Genomic DNA, 6,773 nt, shown 5'->3' on the forward strand with positions numbered 1-6,773 from the left:
ATTGAGATATCCACAAGAACATCAAAATACCAAACAACTCAGCCATCACAAACATGTAGATAACCTAAGTCAGACCCCTTTCAGGCTCCCTGAGCTTACAAGTTCTCATGAGCTGGTTCATGGGACCAACTAGTTGGTTCTATGGGACTTCTTTTCCTGGTGTGTCCCTGATCCCTCTAGTTCCTCAATACTTCCTTCCCCTTTTCAGCAGGAATCCCAAACTCTGCCTGATATTTGGCTGTGGAACTCTGCATTTGCTCCAATCTCTTGAAGGATGAAATCTCTCTGTTCTCTTTGATGCTGCTGCTGCTGCTGCTGGCTTCTGGTTCAAGAAGACTCTGCAGGCAGGACAATCTGTAGGTTGAACGTTTTGTGGCTGGGTTGGTCTCTCAGTCTCTATAGATGAGGACTTGCCTGGTTACCGAAGATGGGTATTTCAGAATTAGTGTCCCATTTTACTTCCTTAGATTCCATAGAGTTTCCACTGCAATGACTTCCATCTGCCCCCATATGCTTCCCAAATCCTGCCTTTTCTTCAGGTAATTTCTCCCTCCCTTCATGCCCCTGATTCCTTTTGTTCTCAACCACTCCAACCTACAGTCCACCTGCTAACTCTATTCTATTTCCCTTCCCATGGGATAGATATGTTCCAATCACACTTTCCCCTCTCTATGCTACGCCTACTGTCCTTCCACATCCCTTCTTCCATGTAATATATACAATATATATACATATATTTTAAAATTTTTGGGTATGTTATTTACTTACATTTTAAATGTAAATGGCTCTTTTCCAGTTTCTGCTTCAGAAATGCCCTATAACATCCCCCTCCCCTCTGCTTCTATGAGTCCATCCACCAACTCCCTCCTCCCCGTCCCACATTCCCCTAAACTGGGGCATCAAGCCTTCACAGAACCAAGGACCTCTCCTCCCACTGATGCCAGACAAGGCCATCCTCTGCTACATATGCAGCTGGAGCCATGGGTCCCTCCATGTGTACTCCTTGGTTGGTGGTTAATCCCTGGAAGCCCTGGGGGGTTGCTTTGGCTGCACATATACTAAAATTAGAACAATATAAAGAATATTAGCATGGCCCCTGCACAAGAATGACATGCAAATTAGTGAACTGTTCCATTGTGTGTGTGTGTGTGTGTATGTGTGTGTTTTAAAAGAGCAACACTTGATTTAGATGTTATCTTTACTCTTTTTGAAGTAACTAATCATGTGTACTGCAAGTTATAATATTTTGTGTATAGTATATCAGGATATGAATCAAGCATTGGAACTGATTGAATTGTCAGTGATACAGGAAGGATATTTTAGTTAACTGTTGTGATAAAACTGATTTGACTTGGGAAACTACTATAGTGCAAGTCATTGCTTATGAAAGAATAACCTTTAATGGTCTGAGGCACTACAACACTGTTATAGATTATTTGATATTCTTATTAACCATACAGAACCAAATTATATCTTATAAAATTAAATCAAGTAAGAATTTGATAATGGCTATTTAATACAAATAAATTTGCAGTAATTTTCTAATTTTATTGTATTGTATATATGGTAATACACACATACACATATGAGGAGACAGAAGCTGGAAGAGATGCTAAAACAGAAGTTTCTGAATTTCATAGATGAGCAACAGAGCAACAGAGAGATAAGCTTAAGACTTGGCAACATAGTCTAGAGGATAATTTATTAAAGCTGGCAAATCAAAATACGGCAGATGCTGCAATATTAGAATTGCAACATAAAGAGAAGCTAAGAGTATGGAAGCATGGTTTAGAACACAAAATACAGGAAATTCTAGAACAGCATGAACAACAGAGAGAGAAAATAAAGACGTGGCAACGTGGCTTAGAGGAAACACTAGAACTGAAAACACAGGAAATTATGGACCAAAATAAGAGATAAAAAGATGAAAATGAAGGTGGGAGACAGGAGCTGGAAAATATGCTAGAACAAAGGATGCATCAGCTCACAGATCAGACTGAGCAGCAGAGAGAATATAATGAGGATTAGAAGTTAGACTTGGATAATACCCTTTTAAAATTAATCAGTCAAAATAAAATAGAGAGCAGACTATCAGAATTGCAATATAAAGAAAAAATCAAAATGTGGAGGCAGAACCTTGAACAGAGAATAAAAAAACAAGAAGAGCAACAAAAGGAAAGATATGAAGCGTTGACATAGAACTTAAGGGAGGAATTTAAATTTTCAATTAAGGCAGATGCTTAGGTAAAGACAGAAGATAAAATTAGAAAAAGCCACCAAAAGGTTATTAGAAAGCAAACTTTAGTCTCCTCAGTTAATATACAACAAAGACCTCCAGATGAAGATTGTACAAAGGGTTATCAAGAATTTGAATGGTAACCTGTGGATGTGTTAGATCTGAGAAAATTTAAGGCTAGTGTCACTAATTTTGGAATATATTTTCCATTTGTAAAACAAATTCTGACTTCTTGGGTTATTAAAAACATAATAATCCCCCAAGATTGGAAGGATATGACAAGAGCAATAGTAGAACCTGCTGCAAATTCACAATGGTTTGCATGGTGGAAAGACAAGGCCAGGGGTAGAGAGATTTCCACAGACCAACTGCTTGGTGAAGGTCACTTTGCTGAGTTAGAGGGGCAGGCTGTATATGATGAAGAAACCCTGGCATTGTGTGGACTTAAAGGCCTGGGACAAAGTCACAGAATTAGGGAAAAAACTTGAACCATTTACGCAAGTCATACAAGGTCCATAAGAAACCTTCCCTGACTTTTTACAAAGGCTAACCTCAGCTATGGAAAGGAGTGTATCAGATTCAGCAGCAAGAAAGGCAATAATTGAGACTTTAGCCTTTGAAAATGCAAATGTTGAACGCAAAGAAGTAATCAGACAACTGAAGGCAAGGTCAGCATCAATATATGAGTGGATTAGATATACAGCTGATGCTCAATCTTGCTCACCTGATATGACTGTAAGAGGAGAAGATGCCACTAGTCACCTAGAGATGATTTAAAATGTTTAAATTGTGGTGAGCAGGGTCATCTCAGAAATGACTGCACGAAAAAGCAAAGTAATATCAAAAGGAGGCCTATTCCTTATGGAATATGTCAAAGCGGTGGCAAAGGCTGACATTTGATTAGGGAATGTAGGGCAACAACAGACAAATGGGGCAACACCCTGCCAAAACACCTCCTGGGGAAGGGGCGGGGGGACTCTCACAGGCCCCAATGCTAGACAGGGAGAGTTCTCTTCCTCAGGACAATTAAATGTTATTGCCTCAAAAACAGATGTTCTGAGACTAGACAAGGCTGAAGCTTTAAAGATGGTATAAAGATATATATACTGCTCTAACAAGTCTTACAGGATACTCATATTCTGTCTAATGTGGGCTCCACGGGAATTTTGGGTTTAAATCCTGGTTTGACAAGCTGCCTCTTATAAGAAAGTGTAGTACTTAAAGATGGGAAATTTCACCTGTGGTTCAGAACTAGATAGGGAATATTACTCACTGACTCCATGTAGAGAGAGAAGTGATAATCGCCTACTATGAATAAGTATTAATTAATAGAGTTCTGTGGCTCCAGGTAGAGAGCATAACAGATAGATATTATAATACTTATTAATTAAATAAATAAGTGTCTGTGGCTCCTGGTAGAGAGCACAACACATAGATGGTATAACAGGATGGCTGCTCTAGGCAGAGAGCTTAACAATTAAAAACTATTGCTATTAGTAGAAGTTTGCAGAATACTCATATTCTGTCTAGTGTGGGCTCCATGGGAATTTTGGGTTTACATCCTGGCTTGAGAATAAAGCAAAAAGGTTTTAAAGTTTTGTTTTGAGATTTATATATTACAGGATACACAGTCTTGGTGAACTTAGTGAATTTCATCATCAGACATGCTGAACTGACCTTCCTAAATTCCTGATGTCTTGAGATTTCATCCGGATCATGTCAGGACACAGACATCAGAGACAGTCATTGATGTGGCCTTCTTAAGGCCAACGAATTTCCCCATTTTCCCTACCTTTTCCCCTCTCTTCAAAAATATCTCAATGCCCATATTCAGCTTGAAGAAATTATGAAGAGTCTTCAAAGCCAGTCTCCTAGGCTTTGGGGCTAGGGGTGGTTATTATAGGTTGTCTTTGATACTAAAAATTTGAAGTACAAGACTGAGACCCAGTCCTTCTATTGATGTTATTATAAACAGATCTGAGATGTTTAAGCCTGTGAGTTAAGGGCCAAATAAGAAATTCATGGCTCTGAGTTTATTGTTAGGATGTTTTCAGTTATTTTAATCAGAAATGGCTGAGAGTAGGTAACAGAGCAGTCCAGATTGCTTCACATAGATATTTGGTTTTCAAAAACATCAGAAGTCCACAGAATGTGACATTTAATGTTATTTATTCACTTTTTGAGATTAGTCTGCTCCTGACAACTTTCCCCGTCTTGGATTCAAAGAAGAAACTGAGCATCTTTGAAGTTACTCCAGTTGTGGCGAAACAGCCACTAGGCAAGAATTGCCTCATTTCACCTACAGACATAATACTGCCCAAAGAAGGACACAATTACAAGTTAGGACAGCTTGATTCTGCCAAGGCAGAGTAGGCTAGTCCTTAATATTCCTATTTCTCTAAGTCTGTCAGATGACCCTGGCCAGTAGGCTGAAGGCTGATGCTTTAACATGTTAAAGTAAGGGACTGTCCAAGTGATCAGTGGTCTCTATAAATATGCTGTTTTGGAAGCTGTGTTAGGCTTCCTATATATTTTCAGTTAATATCAGTAGTTCTTGGATTTCTGATGGGGTTGAAAAAAATACATAGTCTCCTAGCAAACCCAGGCTTTTTACTTTGAGAGGAACAGTTTTTAAAGGATGGTTTTCAGATGGCATTCAATCTAAAGCCAAGACATAGCCAGATGTAAAATTATAAGTCTTTTAAGTAACTAGAGATGGTTCTGTTTAATTAGCAAAGATGATGGACTGTGTGTTTGATCTCTTGTATTTTATAGATTACAAAATAGTAATAGTTGTGCTCAATTATATTTGAGATAAAATAGACTTTATTTGGACAGAAACGGGGAAGTGTTGTGGATAGCCCTGGGGCTAATTATATTTGATGTCAATTCTGTCCTCCTGTGGGAGGCTGTGAACAAGGAATGAGTCAGCACTCAGGTGATTTCTTGTAAACCTTCTTCCCACCTAATTTGTAAAATAAAGGAGAGCTGATGATTGGGTAGAGAAAGTGAAAGGAGGAAAAGAAAGTTGGGAGAAGAAGGAGGTTTCAGAGAGAGAAGACGAAGAGGAAGAGGAGTTAGAAGGAAAGTGGAGCAGAAGCTCGTGGTCTGGAGAAACCGCAAGTTCAAAGGGGTCTCATAGATGTGGAAGATGGTAGTGTAGTGGTAGATCGGCCCAATCTAGGTGCACAGCATGTATTCATATTAATTGTGTTGTGTTTTCATTGCTGGGGCCTATGTGGGTTGGACATTTACCACAACAGATGTCCTTTTTGTTTGTTTTTGTTTTTGTTTTGTTTTTTGTTTTGTTTTAATAATACCTCCCTCTTTTAAGATATTCTGGAATCTAGAGTTCAGTCCAAGGCAATAATGCTTGTTCTCAATACAGCAATTATCTTCCAGTGGCGCTATGTAACTTAGCTCCCATCACATCTTAACTAAGAACCACTGGCATCTATCTACCTATTCAAAATAAGAACTCGGGGAGAACGAAAAATCTCCAAAACACAGCCAACTATCATTAATAATATATAACTTTGCATTTACTATTTTCCTTAAGCTGAATTTAGTGATTACAATAGCACCAAGAGACAGACAGGTCTGCTCAAGGAGAACATAATAAGAAAATGTGTCTCAAAGGTCTCCAGACATTGATGTCTCTAGAGATCCCTCACACTCTGTGTCTATAAAGGCCAATCATAAATGGGAATGGAGAGAACTATGAGACAGAAAATAGTCAAGAAACACGGGATTAACTTTATCATCTTGCCCTCCAAGTTCTTCTTCTCTAGTTAGGCATCCACATGATTCCTACAAAAGCTTCACACTAATACTTGCTTTGTTAATACTACAGGAGAATGATTTCTGTAGAACATCAGAATGCACTATATGAAATGATGAAGTTAAGAATTTTGTTTTATGTTTTTTTGTTTTGTTTTACTTATTTTTTAACCAACCAGACTATTCAAATGCAGGTAATTTGGGGTGGGGGTTATTGAAGTTTAAATATTGGAAAGTTTATTTTTAAGTTGAAGGAGATGTTTATAGAGATGAAGACCAATCTAGCAATTCTTACAACAGGTAGGTTTATTATGTATGACCTGCAAGTCATTGGCTACCAATCACCTGTACAGAGCAGAGCTATGAATGTTTTGTCATTATGATTTGAAGTCAAGTTGGGAAAATATAACCTTCTCCCTAAACACAGAAAATAACTATTTCTTTGGAGATCTGTCTTCATGTAAAATAACAAAATATTATTGAGCCAAAACGATAGAGAAATTGAAAGACACAAATTCCTTTCATAACTCAAGTATTTTGCTTTTAAATCGCTTTACTTACCATTTATGTGTGTTTTGCCTGTATGTATGTATGTATGTATGTATGTATGTATGTATGTATGTATGTATGTATTATGTGCATGCTTGGTGCCCACAGAGGTCGGATAATGTGTGGGGTGCTCTGAAACTGTGTTATTTACAAGTATGAGACACCATATATGTGCTGGAAAATAAATCCATGTTCAGTTGATAAGAAT

General features: G+C 38.0%; 1 non-coding gene and 1 pseudogene across 1 annotated transcript; both read left to right on the forward strand.

Moving 5' to 3' along the window:
• Positions 1–1,038: 1,038 nt before the first annotated feature.
• On the forward strand, positions 1,039–1,141 carry LOC115029377 (U6 spliceosomal RNA). The gene has a single exon (XR_003834929.1). It is a non-coding gene; the product is annotated as a U6 spliceosomal RNA (small nuclear RNA).
• Positions 1,142–1,585: 444 nt separating this feature from the next.
• On the forward strand, positions 1,586–2,724 carry LOC147001940 (uncharacterized; annotated as a pseudogene).
• The last annotated feature ends 4,049 nt before the right edge of the window (positions 2,725–6,773 follow it).

Source organism: Mus caroli, unplaced genomic scaffold (genome assembly GCF_978045245.1).
Source record: "Mus caroli unplaced genomic scaffold, Mus_caroli_1 scaffold_12, whole genome shotgun sequence".
Taxonomy (NCBI): Eukaryota; Metazoa; Chordata; class Mammalia; order Rodentia; family Muridae; genus Mus; species Mus caroli.